Raw genomic sequence first — 16,555 nt, forward strand, 5'->3', positions numbered from 1 at the left:
GCTCATCCACTTCCTCAATGCTTCCATTTAGCAAATCCTCATACATTGCCACTTCCTTGATAGGAGCACCTATCTTATCCTTGTTCAACAAGACATTCTCATGAGAATCATTAGAAGTGCGCAAGTGCTCATGCATGGAAGATACAAAAATATCAAGAGAATCAATCAACAAGCAATTTTCTAAACAAGAACATGGGTACTTCATGCTTTCATTCAAATCAAATTCAATGACCTCATCTCCTAGCTTGAGGGAAATTTTTTGCACTCTTAACATCAATCATAGCACCTAGGGTTGCAAGAAAAGGTCTACCAAGAATAATAGGAATGGTAGCATCTTCATCCATTTCAAGAACAACAAAATCTACCGGAATTACAATCTTCCCTACTCTCAAAGGAACATCCTCCACCTTACCCTTAGGAATCTTAATTGACCTATCGGCAAGTTGCAAGGTAATTTTGGAAGGCATAAGTTCCCGTACTTCAAGTCTTTGATAAACCGAATATGGCATTAAGCTAACACTAGCTCTTACACTACTACAAATGGCGTGCTTTATAGGCCCTTTTTAGCCTAATTTTCGACACTAAAAAGCGTCCCAAAATTTTCTCTCGACGCTTCTAAAAAGCATCGAGAATAAGTGAGTCGAGAATTTTGTTGGACATAAAAAAGCGTCACGAATCTCGACGCTTTATTGTGTCTAAATTTTATACGAAGCATCGCAACTTGCAACAGTTGGCGCACTTTCTTAGCTTTGGCGACGCTTTTTGTAGTCAAGAATTTTAGGATTGGTGACGCTTTTCTATGTCCAGATTTTCATACATTTGTTATCTAACATTCCGGGGACGCTTTTTTCTGTCCACGTTTTCTAATTTGGGGACGCTTTATCTTGTCCATATTCTATTTAAAAATATCAAAAATAATAAAATAAGATATTTGATTCACTGACAATGATTTCTAGTATATTAATATATCTTACCAAAAAAAAATTAAGAAGTACAACAAAATTATACCAAAATTTTTATATTGTATATATAAATATATTATAGCGTATATACAATATCTCATAGTAATGAGTTTCAATTATAATTGAAACATAGAATTCATTCGTGACTAGTTGTAGTGGAACAAATTCCGAATCACTAATTGAAATCTTTAAAGAGCTTAAATATATCTTTCTTCCGTCCTTGAAATATTGCAGTGTTAGTTGCCAGCCTTTTTCTATCGTTTCTCGGTATTCATACATGGATGTCTACAAAATCTTTTGACCCTGCAACACATTAAAGCATATGCATTGATCAATACATCAACAAGTGAATCTAAATAAAATATTAGATAAAAACTACTAACACTAGGGTGCCATCTCTCTTCCTCCTTAAGTTCACATTTTGTAGCCAAAGCCTCCTAATCCCTACATAGCGTTAAAAACTAATAAGCTGAGAAGCCAGTAAATTTATAATTTATGATGGTTGTAGAAATGTAGGAATGATCTCCATTATCTTCTTACCAAGATGAATGTCATAACCAATAAAATAAATCAGCAAGTACTAACATACAAAGAATAGATAAGCTTTATAATTTAAGGAGTTATTTTTTAGGGTAATTAGTGTACCTGTAGTTGTTGTTGACTAAATAAATGAAGATATCTTGATCAGGGGCAAGCAACAAGCTCAATCAACTCGACAAACCTGTCAGGAACCTCAAACAACTCAACTAATGAAACAGACACCTGCAAACATAATTACAAGTGGAGTTCAGAATCTAGTGAATACAAACAATAGGCACATTTAGCCATTCAAATGCAAGTGACATAAAATTTGAGTGGCTACCAGCACCATAACACACTTGCCTGCATGCAGCGTAGAATAAATTCTGGAAGACAACACCTATGACAGACAATATGTTGACTTTAAAGACCTCCGTGGAACGTTCATAGAACAAAATTCCAAATAAATCCAAACCTTCATAGAGTTGCTAACATAGACAGAAGGTAAACACAAATGTAAAGTGCATATGAAGAAGGTTCATGAGTACATACCTTCGAGCTAAACCCTTAGAGTTAAGAAAAAATACATTTGCTTTAGGTTTCGAATCAAGATCCCTGAAAACATCATTGCTTCTAAGAATAGAGACTGCACTGCAGGTAGAGGTAGAAGGAATATCTAACTTTTCTGCAACTAAGACAGTATTTGCAGAATTAGCTAGCCCAAAATATTTAGCATCATGATCCAACACCGCATTCTTATTTGTTGAGACATACCCTAAGATCATCCTTGGCGGTGAACCCCGATCTACCACAGGTGTCACATCACACTGTGGTAGTGGAGACCTAGAATTATGATGCACTGAATCAGGAGATACTGAAGCACCACATGGACTAAGTGACCGCTGCTTCCCCGGTTGCCAGATACATCTTCACTACAATACTTTCTTTTATGAGACCTTCCACCATAAACTTCATCTTTTGGACTACTCGAACTTTGTACTCGCTGGTCACCTAGAGAACTTGATAATCGAAAACGCTTATATCCCTATGGAAAAAACAAAAGCTGGAAGTAGTTTTTTACGGACATGGGACACATATATATCCATTCCTTGTTTCTAGTAAGAGTACATATTTATTGAATTCCTAAACTCATCAATTGTTGCGCGAATATCAAAATGTTGTCCCTTCTGAACAACCTCGACTTGCTTCCTTTGCAAACCCATAAAAAATGCACAATGAGCCCTTTGCCTAGATGGATCAAACAAGTCATGTGGACAGGGATGGCACTGCAGTTTCCCAAGAGTATCACGTTCTATTTGAAAAGTACAACAGATAAAACAAGACCTATTCAGAAAAAAACCGACAACGAAATACAGAAGAGACAACTGGAATTCATAAGATAACAAATAACAATTATGTGAAATGTAAAACAGCTTAACAAGCACCAATAAAGCTTAAGCCCCAGTAAAGACCAATAAAGCCACCACTAGTCCATTACAGACAAAAACAAAAATGTCTTACCATCAGAGTCAACTGTCTAAATCGGGATTCTACCTAATCTTTCCAAGAACGCAAATCATCAGCATCAGCAACAATTATGTCAACTTGTAGATGGGTTTTATAGCTCTCAAAGATAAAATATGGCTCAAACAGAGAGCCCTAGCGTGCCTTGTTAAGCTCAATATCCTATGATAATCAAGTAAAAAAAACTACATTAGTGTCATCCGAGTTATCTTAAAAAAAAATAAGAAAAGAACAGGCTTCAAACCACCTTACCTAACAAATCTTGTTGCCAAACTCGAGTTGCTCCACCATTATCTGGAGAGTACTAGACGAAACATTGTAGCTTAACATCATGCTAAGGTATGTAGGCGTAATGATAGGCATGTGATGAGTACGATCCCGATGATTTTTACGAGGATCCCAAATTGGAAATCCAAGCTCTTCCTCTTCAATGTCACAAAGCATCACAAGGTTGAGCCAACTCCACTGGGGTAAAGACCCTAAAAATTCGAGGAACCAGCATACTTGGTACTGCATTTGGATACAGCTGACAAACTCGAGCAACTAGAATGGCCCAATTTACACCTCCAAGAAATCTAGCCACTTAAGCCAACAGATTGATAGAATTAGCAAAAGAGGAAGAAGATGAAAAAAAAGTAAATTGGGAATATAATCAACAATAGCAACTTGGAACCACATAGAAACTCACATTTGAGTAAACACCTCGTTTTTTCGCCCAAAACTTAAGACACCGAAGCGTAATGTAGAAATGATGAAAATGGAAGATAGTTTATAATTTATAAACATTCAAGTATCAAAGCAACTGCAAATAAAAGCTGCTAGTGGACTAGGACTATAATCATATTATACTAAAAATACAAATCTAAAATACAACAAAAAAATCATTAATAACTAAAAAAATGAAGGAATATAAAGCATTGCAAGGCTAAAGAAACCAAGTTTTCATGTGTACCTTGATGTTAGGAACTAACTTAAGAATTTGATCTGCAACCCTGCATCCATTTAAACTTCGAAGAGTAGCTTCGTCAACATTGTTTAGAACCATAACATCGGAAATATCCAAGTCCTACAACAATACTCATTTTAATTATCATCCTGGAGGAACACTATTAATAATAATAACTTAAAGGAAAAGAAAACAATCACAATACTACCAACGTACAATCTTATTCGTGACTAAGTTAACCAACTGAAGTTATGGCTCCTAGAATTCAAGGGATATATAACAGGCCACTGGGTAGTTTTGTAGAAATATAACAGGAATTGTGTAAATTTCATACATTGCTTACTTTTACCGCTAAGAGACAATTGTAGTCACAGAGCAATTGTCAATAATATTTCAGTTTCTTGATCCAAAATAAGAGCTAAAATATGGGCAATGAAAGAGAGCTTGGCCAGGGGAGGCCGCAGTAGTGAGCGATTCATAATAGTGTCACAAGCTTCATGCATTATCATTTATCAAGCTCTAAATTAGACTCTTTAAATGTATTTCAACTTATAATTAATCTTCTCACCTGCTAATTATCACAACCTTCATTATCAACTCAACGCAATTCTTCAGCAATATACATATCATCTTAACCAAGAAAAAAACTTATACATTCTTAACAAGAAGACTTGATTCATCAGCAGTAGGCCGTGAGTATTGGGGTTGTTGTTTAATAATTTATAAAGGAATGAGTATTGTTTCTAAGAGCAGAGCATGTGAAGACAAAATGCAATCATTAGCCACCAAATTACCCTAGAAAATTCATTTTAAAAACCCATAAAATTCAAAAACTAGAAAATTCAAAGCCTATAAAATTGATATCAAAAACCAGAAAATTCAAAGCCTATAAAATTCATATCAAAAACCCATAAAATTCAAAACTAAAACCCTAAAAAAGGACATACAAATCATAACAAAAACAAAACAACTACATAAAAAAAATAAAAAAAATGGAAAACTTGGATTTGAAAAAAGAATTCACGAAAAAAAACAACATAAAAAGAAATTAAATTATCTAATTAAGGGCAAAAAGTTACCTCGCAATAAGAGATCGATTCTTGTTCTACACCAACACAAAATCGAAGACGTGCAAAGAATAATTCCCAATTTTAACGAAATTTAGAGAATTGTGAGATGTTAGGGTAACAAAAATGATAGATATGTATCTAGCAACAATATTGTATAGCAAATTGTAAGTAGATACCTGAAATTTATGAAAGTGACGAGCAAAAAACCCCCCAAATTCCTTGATGTTTAGCAAGCAAAACCCAGAATTTAACCAAAAACGAATGATTTTTTTTTTTGTCGCTGATGATGGAGTTCAGGTTTAGTAGAGAGCATAATAGTGGGAGGTTTAATTAGGAATTTGGGGGAATTTGGGAACTTGATTCAAGTGAGGAGCGAAAATTCAACCCGCTAAGTGTTTCATTAAAAATTTCAAAATTGCGAAAACAATTACTCACGTGCATAGCACGTGATTTTTCCGACGCTTTTAAGTGTCGAGAAAATCTTCGACCAGATTAAGCGTCGAGAAAAGGCAATATTAAAAACCATACGCTGACGCCACAGCAAAAGCGTCGAACCAAAAGCGTCCAAAAATCACACTTTTTGTAGTAGTGTTAAGACACATAAGGCATTATCAATTTGCATCTTGATAATGGCACAAGGGATAGAGAAGTTTCTTGGATCTTTCAACTTGGGTGGCATCTTGTTCATTATAATTGCAATACAATTTTCGATCATGTTGACCATCTCCACCACATCACAAGTCCTCCTACCACTCAAAATGTCTTTGAGGAATTTTGCATAGTTGGGCACTTGGGTAACAACTTCGGTAAAAGGTAGAGAAAGATGAAGTTGCTTAAGCATATCAATAAATTGTTCATCCAACTTATGTCTCATGAGTTTTTGTGGATATGGAAGTTTGGGTTTCACAATTTCTTTCTCCACTTTCACCTCTCTAGGTGTCTCAATCACATCCTCACTAAAAGAAGCACCATTTCTCTCATCCTCTACCAAGACCTCCTTGGGGACCTCCTTAGTTTTACTCTTCCTAGGCAAACTCTCCTCAAGAACCTTACCACTCCTTGTAACAATAGCATTGACGGGTCTTTTGGGATTTAAGCCTTGGGAAGGTAAAGAAGAAGGACTAGGATGGTTTTTCAAAGCATTGGCAAGTTGAGAAATTTGGTTTTCAAGCATCTTATTATGAGTCATCACCTCATTGAATTTCTTGTCACTTACGGCCATGTAAGTGTTCAACAACTTTATTTGATTTTTAATAATTTCCTCCAAATTAGTCCTAGAGGAAGAGGATTGTGAATAAGAATCATCAACTTGAGTCTTTGGAGCAAATCCGGGTGGAGGGCTGACAAGGGAAATAAACGTGTCGTCAATTGTCTATCCCTAGATCAAATACAATTTATACAACCTAAACAAACCTAATACGAGTATAAGGCAAGCATAGGGGTCGAACCACAGAGAACGGTAAACACCACCAAATGTTATCAACAATTAAGCTAGTCTGGAATAGGAGATGAATAAACTAAAGTCTAAAAAAAAAGCTAAAACAAGAAATAAAACATTAAGGGAAATGGTTTAGGTATAGCATTCACTTGAACATAAACAAAGGCATAGAAATTGAATTAATTATGAACTAAACATGCTCGAATATCGAAATAAAGGATCCAATCTAGTCGCCTTCCGGGGTCAATTGGCTTCTCCTAACATAGCCTCTATGTTTCCACACTAGAACCATATATTAGAAGGTGCAATCAATGAACTATCGATAGTAATGAACCTTACCTAAGTCAACTTCCGTTTCTTGTTAGCAAAGATTCACCTTTAATCAACCAACAATGTGCACTTGCAAGAAGATTAAATAATATCAAGCATATAAAGACTTTAATCACAAATAAATCAATTCCAAACCCTAGAACATGCTCAAGGTCGAACTACACCACAACCATCCCCTTAATGGGGAAATTACTCACTAATCATGTTGATAAAAAGATTAATTAACAAACAGTCAAGGATAAACATGATCAACAAGCAATACCAAAAACTAAAATAATAATCAAAATAAACAAATAAAAATAGAGGAGAGAGAGTAAGAAATTGCTCATTAATTGAAGATGAAGGTCTACAAAGGATTGAACAAGCTCCTTCTTCAAAATCCAAGTTCATTAATGAAAAAAACCTCACTTTCTCTCTCTACCAAAGAAGACTAATCCTAACCTAACCTAAAACTAAAATTAACTAGAGAGAGGAATAGATAGTTATTCCCTTTTCTATTTACCCCAAAATTGGGTATTTATACTAAGCTAATAAAACTAGGAAAAGAAAATAAAAATAAAAAGGAAAATAAAATAAGAAAACTAATACATAAATAAAGAAAAGAAAATAAGAAAAGGAAAAGCAAAGGAAATAAAAATAAAAGAAAAAAAGAAAAATAAATCCCAAAATCCCCCCAATACATCAGCTACCCCGAGCTTCTTCTTCAAAATCAATTGGTTGCTCTAAACTCCATTGAAATGCACCACCATCACCACCGTTCATCAACCATCATCATCAAATCAAGGCCGTTCGATCCTCATTAAAAGCCATGTGCATAGCTCGTGAAATGGTTCGATCGAACCGTGGGTTGGTGCGGCCGAACTACGGGGTTGGTTCGGTCGAACCATGGGTATGTTCGACCACTCCTCTTTGAATAACAAAACCCACAAAGTCTCTGATTCAAAGTTCGATCGAACCACAAACGGTATGCTCGAACTTGATTGATTTTCAATTTGTTCTGATTTGCTTAATTGAGGGGCCAAATTGCTTGTGCGAATTGGTTGCTTAATTGTTGCTGGTTTAGGTGCGGCTGATTGCGGGTGTAAAGCAGGCTGTTGTGAGGTGAATTGTGGGCTGCTGTAGTTGGTTGAGGGAGGTTGATTGTGGTGCCTGGGTTGCGTTGGTGTTGGTGGTGTTGGGGATTGCGTGGCTGTTGTTGCGGGGCAATGGTGCGAATTGGAGCAGGGGGAAAGGGAGGTGAGTGGTGGTGTGTGCTGTTGCGGCTGGTGGTGCTGGTGTGCGTGGTGTTTGCGGGGTTGCAGTTGGTGGTCAGATGGTTGGTTGTGTTGCAGTTGGTGTTGTTGCGGGGTGAAGCAGGGGATGTGCGGTGCTAGGTGGCTGGTGCAGTGGGCGCGTGAATTGGTGGGTGATTGTGGTTGTTGTTGCTGGCAACTGGAAGTGAGGCAGGGGCAGCGAAATGCTTGTGTTGTTGGTGTGTGTGTGGTGGAGGATAAGAGAGGTGGGGTGAAGGTTAAGGGGTAGCAGCAAGTAGCAGAGCAAACCCGAGACTCACTTCATTTGGAAATTGCAACGTATACCTTGAACCTCGAACACACCTACAAACACGAGCAAGATTGAGGAGACTATTTGGACAAAGAATAAAATAAAATGAAAATAAACAAAGGACGAAATAAAACAAAACCACGACAAATAAAATAAAAAAAATAAAATAGAAATAAATAAAATAAAATAGAAAATAAGAGACATAAAATTAAACTAATAAAAATAAAACTAAAACTATACAAGCAAATAAAGTAAAATAAAATACGAAAATAAACTAAAGCTAATAAAATAAAGAAAATAAACTAAAACTCTCCAAAATTACCAAATAAACAAGAAACTTTATTAAAGAGAAAACAAGAGAAAGAAAGGGAAAATAAGATAAAATAAACACGGAAGGGACTCTAAAACTACTCCTTATGAGTGACATAAATGTCACTCATCAAATACCCCCAAGCTAAACCTTTGCTCGTCCTCGAGCAAAGCTAAGGCAAAAGAGAACAAGATGGAATTGCTTAAAGCAAAAGAAACAAAAAAAAAGAAACAAAGAGAAAGAATGTACACTAACTCACTGCCGTAGGAATCACGGATGCATTTAGCGTATGCATCAAGCCCTTTAAACCCCTATGTCGCCAAAGAGGACGAGTAAGCTCTCGTGAGGGTTTCCTAAGAGCTTACCCCACAACTCTTGACAAAAACCAAGGCAAGGCAACAAAAGGAAAAAGGAAAAGGAACACTAAGAGAAAAAGCGAAACACAAGCTCATGTATGGACAAGAAATAAGGACGAGTACTAAAAAATGCAAACCTTTCTAAATGGACAAATGTATGCAAGTTCCAAGATGTCAATGGTTGATTGAAACATAACACATGCTAAGCATAGAGAACTACTTAGGACTCAATCCACCCTAGCCCCAACCAATCGGGCCACGTTCTCTCCACTAGCTTCAAATCAACCCTTAAGCTAGCTTCTCAAGATTCCACGAAGGAACCGGAAAAAGATAAAGAAATGAAAAACTTTGAGAAGGTAATCGCGACGTCTCAACTATGCATACTCTTTCCATAGGTTTGAAGTCTATCTCCCTCCACCGTTCTTTTGACCGAAACCACTAGAGTCTAAGGGTCTTTTTATTGGTTGTAACGTAAGGCTAAGGGTTAAGGTGGGGTAAAAATTTAAAATTTGGTGATAATTCCTAAGTGAAGCAAAAAGTGCGGCCGACACTCAAAAATAACTCAAGAATTCACTAAATATCAAGCAAAAATACCACTAATGCCATTCCCCCAAGCTTATTCAACACAAACACACAATATTCCCCCCCAAGCTTGAACAAAGCATTGTCCTCAATGCTTAAACTAAGGAAGAAAATGAAACCATCTAAAATATTTTTGTTGTTTTTGTTTCTTTTCAAATTTTTTCTTCTTTTTTTTTTTTAACTTTATTCATTGTCCTTGCCTTTTTTTTAATTTTGGACGGCTTTTTCTTGAAACTTCACTTGATTTTCAAAAATTTGCATATTTCTTTACAAGCTCAACTCTAACCAAATCTCAAAATGCATCTTGTTTATGATCAACAACTCAAAACTCAAACCTCACATGCCAATGCTTCACTAACTAAAAGGGTTGGTAAACATAGGCCATTAGGTTTGTAACATGGTTTAAACAAGAGCGGGAAACATAAGCTCAAATTGGTTTGCAAGTAGGTTTATGCACAATAGAAAATAAAAATTGTAACAAAACAAAAAGAAGATAAAGAAAAAAAATAAAAGAGAAAGAAGTGCCCTTTTCCTCCCCTAGAGTGCATCGGTCACGATCTTGGGAGCTATAAGTCAAAACAAGGATCAAGACATGCATAGCTAAGGGTCCAAATGCGCCACACAACAAAGTGATGAAGGCTAGAACAATGTTACCTCACACGGGATTATAACTAAGCAAATACCAACTAAGGGTGCCAAATCCACTATAGAGAGCAACACCATCTTACCACATACCCGTGAACTAGGGCTTCATGGATTCCTAAAAGTTCTCCACCCGGCTACCTTAGCATGTAATATCCTAGAGTCAACCAATGACACTCTCAAATCGTGCACACATTAACCACTTAGGAAGAAAGGCATTCAAGAGTAAACAAATCCAAAAGATATAATGTCCAATTAAGAACAAACAAAATACAATTTTGCTAAACTTGCCTTGAAGTAAACAAAAATCTTTTTGGATTTTCCAAAAGCATGAAAAACATGGAAATGCATATACTCACGTGCATGGCATATATGAATCAACATCCCACCAAACATGATAGAATACCCTCCCCCAAGCTTGAATGAAACCAAGCTTTCAAATCATAAACAATGAAACCAAGAAGGGGAATACAAGGAAAAATTAATCCAACATTACCAACACATGATCTTCAAGTCACAATAAGTAAGAGAGAGAGGGAAAAGAAGGATATTACCGGATATGGGGTAAATGCAAAATCACACAAAAAACCCGAAATAACCTCATATGAGCCATAATCTCTACAAATAAGGCTTGAATTCCACATGATAGGTAAGTTGAGGCACATTTCCTTGATTCTTGATCATCACCAATGCGCAAGAGTATATCAAGTTGTGTACCTAGCAAGGAACACAAACACGTCCATGTGAGAAAATCTAGTCTAAAAACAAAAGAAAAAGAAAGCAATAAAACACGGGTTACTTCTCGCAAAGGCTTGTTTAACGTCCAAGCATGACCAATCTAGTAAATAACCCGATAAAGAACGCAATAGCTTGTCATATGCACCGGCAAACATATCAAGAAATAGAGCATACGCGATGCTCATATGACAAGCAAACATAAAGTACAAGGTGACTTTATGCTTGAGAGAAGGGAGAAAGGAAAAAGTAAAAGAATCAAAAGAAAAATCAAGAAAATAAGAAGAAAAAGTAGAAGAAGAAAAAGAAAAAGAAAAATCCTCACAAAAATCTTTTTGGTTGGCATTATAACTCTTTTCCTCATCAACAATGAAAGAGTTAGGGGCTTCGGAAGCATGAATAGGAAGAGGACCCCTAAGAGGTTCTTTGAGAAAAGAAGGGAGGAACAAAGGATAGTAGGAGATATGGTTAAACCTTTGGGAAAAAGGTGTATGAGAAAGGCAAAAAGGGGTAGCTAATCCCTCATCACAAGATCTCACATCACTAATGAGGGAATGAAAATCAATCATGGAATCCTCAAATGAAGAACCCTCATGTTCTACATCTCCCTCAAGCTCAAAAACTCCAAATGATTCAATCTCAACCTCCTCTTCACAACCTTGAACAACATCTCCCTTAAATTTCTCAAAATCAAGAGTGAATGGGGGCAAATTTCTCTCAAACTCATCTCTTTCTAATGAAGCCTTATCAATGAACTCACTCATAAGGTTATGGGCTACCGTTTGAAACTCAAGAAATATTTGGGCCATAATCTCAAATGACTCCAAATCATCATGGATAGACGAGTCAAAAGCTTGCTCTTGGAATCATCTAGGGGACTATGGGGCACACCTTTAGATTTTATGCAAAAATCGGATGCAAAATGAGAAAGAACATGCACTTCATCATCATTAGAATGTACCTCATTACATTGAGTTATAGAGGGAGGGGAGTTGAAATCATGTATTACATGGTCACTATGGGGAGCATCAAGCACATTATGGGAATTCATATTAGACAAATCATGACAATTAGCATCAACATTAAAAGCATGAGAATCCCGAACATAAGTCTCATGATTGACCCTCTCCCAATCATAATTATCCCTAGCTAACCATGAATAGAAATCCCAAGCTTCATCCGAAGACATGTCTTGAAATTTACCATTTAACATATTATCAACTACTCCTCTAAAATTCTCATTTAATCCCAAATTGATGATTTCACAATAATCACCCTTGGTTAAACCTTTAACACCATCTAAGAAATCCTCAAGTCTATTGAAATACACCCAAAACGGTTCATTATGAAATTGAGGAATAGAAATATAAGCCATTTTTTCTCAAACAAAACAAAGAGAACAAAAACAAATCAAAAGAAAATATAAACAATGGACTAGTCTCAATAAGATAACATGACGGTAATGGAAGCCGTTCCCCAGCAACGGCGCCAATTTGACAAGGGAAATAAACGCGTCGTCAATTGTCTATCCCTAGATCAAATACAATTTATACAACCTAAACAAACCTAATACGAGTATAAGGCAAGCATAGGGGTCAAACCACAGAGAATGGTAAACACCACCAAATGTTATCGACAATTAAGCTAGTCCGGAATAGAAGATGAATAAACTAAAGTCTAAAAAAAAAGCTAAAACAAGAAATAAAACATTAAGGGAAATGGTTTAGGTATAGCATTCACTTGAACATAAACAAAGGCATAGAAATTGAATTAATTATGAACTAAACATGCTCGAATATCGAAATAAAGGATCCAATCTAGCCGCCTTCCGGGGTCAATTGGCTTCTCCTAACATAGCCTCTATGTTTCCACACTAGAACCATATATTGGAAGGTGCAATCAATGAACTATCGATAGTAATGAACCTTAACTAAGTCAACTTCCGTTTCTTGTTAGCAAAGATTCACCTTTAATCAACCAACAATGTGCACTTGCAAGAAGATTAAATAATATCAAGCATATAAAGACTTTAATCACAAATAAATCAATTCCAAACCCTAGAACATGCTCAAGGTCCAACTACACCACAACCATCCCCTTAATGGGGAAATTACTCACTAATCATGTTGATAACAAGATTAATTAACAAACAATCAAGGATAAACATGATCAACAAGCAATACCAAAAATTAAAATAATAATCAAAATAAACAAATAAAAATAGAGGAGAGAGAGTAAGAAATTGCTCATTAATTGAAGATGAAGGTGTACAAAGGATTGAACAAGCTCCTTCTTCAAAATCCAAGTTCATTAATGAAGAAAACCTCACTTTCTCTCTCTACCAAAGAAGACTAATCCTAACCTAACCTAAAATTAATTAGAGAGAAGAATAGATGATTATTGAATTCTCCTCCTAATTACCCCAAAAATTGGGTATTTATACTAAGCTAATAAAACTAGGAAAAATAGAAAAATAAAAGAAGGAAATAAAAAAAAAAAAAAAGAAAAGGAAATAAAAATAAAATAAAAGAGAAAAGAAAATAAGAAAAGGAAAAGAAAAGGAAATAAAAATAAAAGAAAAAAAGAAAAATAAATCCCAAAATCCCCCCAAAACATCAGCTACCCCGAGCTTCTTCTTCGAAATCAATTGGCTGCTCTAAACTCCATTGAAACGCACCACCATCACCACCGTTCATCAACCATCATCATCAAATCGAGGCCGTTCGATCCTCATTAAAAGCCATGTGCATAGCTCGTGAAATGGTTCGATCGAACCGTGGGTTGGTGCGGCCGAACTACGGGGTAAGTTCGGTCGAACCATGGGTATGTTCGACCACTCCTCTTCGAATAAAAAAACCCACAAAGTCTCTGACTCGAAGTTCGATCGAACCACAAACGATATGCTCGAACTTGATTGATTTTCAATTTGTTCTGATTTGCTTAATTAAGGGGCCGAATTGCTTGTGCGAATTGGTTGCTTAATTGTTGCTGGTTTAGGTGCGGGTGTAAAGCAGGCTGTTGTGAGGTGAATTGCGGGATGCTGTAATTGGTTGAGGGAGGTTGATTGCGGTGGCTGGGTTGCGTTGGTGTTGGTGGTGTTGGGGATTGCGTGGCTGTTTTTGCGGGGCAATGGTGCGAATTGGAGTAGGGGGAAAGGGAGGTGAGTGGTGGTGTGTGCTGTTGCGGCTGGTGGTGCTGGTGTGCGTGGTGTTTGCGGGGTGGCAGTTGGTGGTCAGATGGTTGGTTGTGTTGTTGTTGGTGTTGTTGCGGGGTGAAGCAGGGGATGTGCGGTGCTAGGTGGTTGGTGCAGTGGGCGCGTGAATTGGTGGGTGATTGTGGTTGTTGTTGCTGGCAACTGGAAGTGAGGCAGGGGCAGCGAAATGCTTGTGTTGTTGCTGTGTGTGTGGTGGAGGATAAGGGAGGTGGGGTGAAGGTTAAGGGGCAGCAACAAGTAGCAGAGCAAACCCGAGACTCACTCCATTTGGAAATTGCAACGTATACCTTGAACCTCGAACACACCTACAAACACGAGCAAGATTGAGGAGACTATTGGGACAAAGAATAAAATAAAATGAAAATAAACAAAGGACGAAATAAAACAAAACCACGACAAATAAAATAAAATAAATAAAATAGAAATAAATAAAATAAAATAGAAAATAAGAGACATAAAACTAAACTAATAAAAATAAAACAAAAACTATACAAACAAATAAAGTAAAATAAAATACGAAAATAAACTAAAGCTAATAAAATAAAGAAAATAAACTAAAACGCTCCAAAATTACCAAATAAACAAGAAACTTTATTAAAGAGAAAACAAGAGAAAGAAAGGGAAAATAAGATAAAATAAACACGGAAGGGACTCTAAAACTACTCCTTATGAGTGACATAAATGTCACTCATCAAATTCCCCCAAGCTAAACCTTTGCTCGTCCTCGAGCAAAGCTAAGGCAAAAGAGAACAAGATGGAATTGCTTAAAGCAAAAGAAACAAAAAAAAGAAACAAAGAGAAAGAATGTACACTAACTCACTGCCGTAGGAATCACGGATGCATTTAGCGTATGCATCAAGCCCTTTAAACCCCTATGTCGCCAAAGAGGACGAGTAAGCTCTCGTGAGGGTTTCCTAAGAGCTTACCCCACAACTCTTGACAAAAACCAAGGCAAGGCAACAAAAGGAAAAAGGAAAAGGAACACTAAGAGAAAAAGCGAAACACAAGCTCATGTATGGACAAGAAATAAGGACGAGTACTAAAAAATGCAAACCTTTCTAAATGGACAAATGTATGCAAGTTCCAAGATGTCAATGGTTGATTGAAACATAACACATGCTAAGCATAGAGAACTACTTAGGACTCAATCCACCCTAGCCCCAACCAATCGGGCCACGTTCTCTCCACTAGCTTCAAATCAACCCTTAAGCTAGCTTCTCAAGATTCCACGAAGGAACCGGAAAAAGATAAAGTAATGAAAAACTTTGAGAAGGTAATCCCGACGTCTCAACTATGCATACTCTTTCCATAGGTTTGAAGTCTATCTCCCTCCACCGTTCTTTTGACCTAAACCACTAGAGTCTAAGGGTCTTTTTATTGATTGTAACGTAAGGCTAAGGGTTAAGGCGGGGTAAAAATTTAAAATTTGGTGATAATTCCTAAGTTAAGCAAAAAGTGCGGCCGACACTCAAAAATAACTCAAGAATTCACTAAATATCAAGCAAAAATACCACTAATGCCACTCCCCCAAGCTTATTCAACACAAACACACAATATTCCGACAAATAAAATAAAATAAATAAAATAAACAAAGGACGAAATAAAATAAAACAAAGGCATAGAAATTGAAAATAAACAAAGGACGAAATAAAACAAAACCACGACAAATAAAATAAAATAAATAAAATAGAAATAAATAAAATAAAATAGAAAATAAGAGACATAAAACTAAACTAATAAAAATAAAACAAAAACTATACAAGCAAATAAAGTAAAATAAAATACGAAAATAAACTAAAGCTAATAAAATAAAGAAAATAAACTAAAACGCTCCAAAATTACCAAATAAACAAGAAACTTTATTAAAGAGAAAACAAGAGAAAGAAAGGGAAAATAAGATAAAATAAACACGGAAGGGACTCTAAAACTACTCCTTAGGAGTGACATAAATGTCCCTCATCAAGGGCCTCTTTAGGCATTATTTTTAAAATAGCCTCTCCCTTGATTGTACCAATTACCCCTATTTAGATTTTGACCATAACCTTGATTATGGTTACAACCACCTTGATTATGATATCCATAACCTTGGTTTTGATTACCATAATTTTGGTTTTGATTTTGGCCACTATAACCTTGATTGTTATTGTTACCTCGAGAACCTTAACAAACCTTATACAAGTATGCGGTAAGTCAAGGGTCGAACCCAAAGGAATGAATAGGAACTATGCTATAGTTTATTGTCAAGATAAATCGAAGAGTATCAATGGTTGAGGTTGGTAACTAGGATATCAAGAATCAAGACAATTCAAAGAATTCAATCAATAATGCTAAACACTAGGGATATAGGTTCCACATGCAAGCTCAACGATTATGCTAATTGATAGA

At 36.2% G+C, this 16,555-nt stretch overlaps 1 pseudogene; it reads right to left on the bottom strand.

The window, feature by feature from the left end:
* Positions 1-1,646: 1,646 nt before the first annotated feature.
* LOC145632850 (nuclear poly(A) polymerase 2-like) overlaps positions 1,647-16,555 on the bottom strand; it is a 28,857-nt pseudogene continuing 13,948 nt past the window's right edge.

This window comes from Chenopodium album, chromosome 5, assembly GCF_948465745.1.
Source record: "Chenopodium album chromosome 5, dcCheAlbu1.1, whole genome shotgun sequence".
NCBI classification, from domain to species: Eukaryota; Viridiplantae; Streptophyta; class Magnoliopsida; order Caryophyllales; family Amaranthaceae; genus Chenopodium; species Chenopodium album.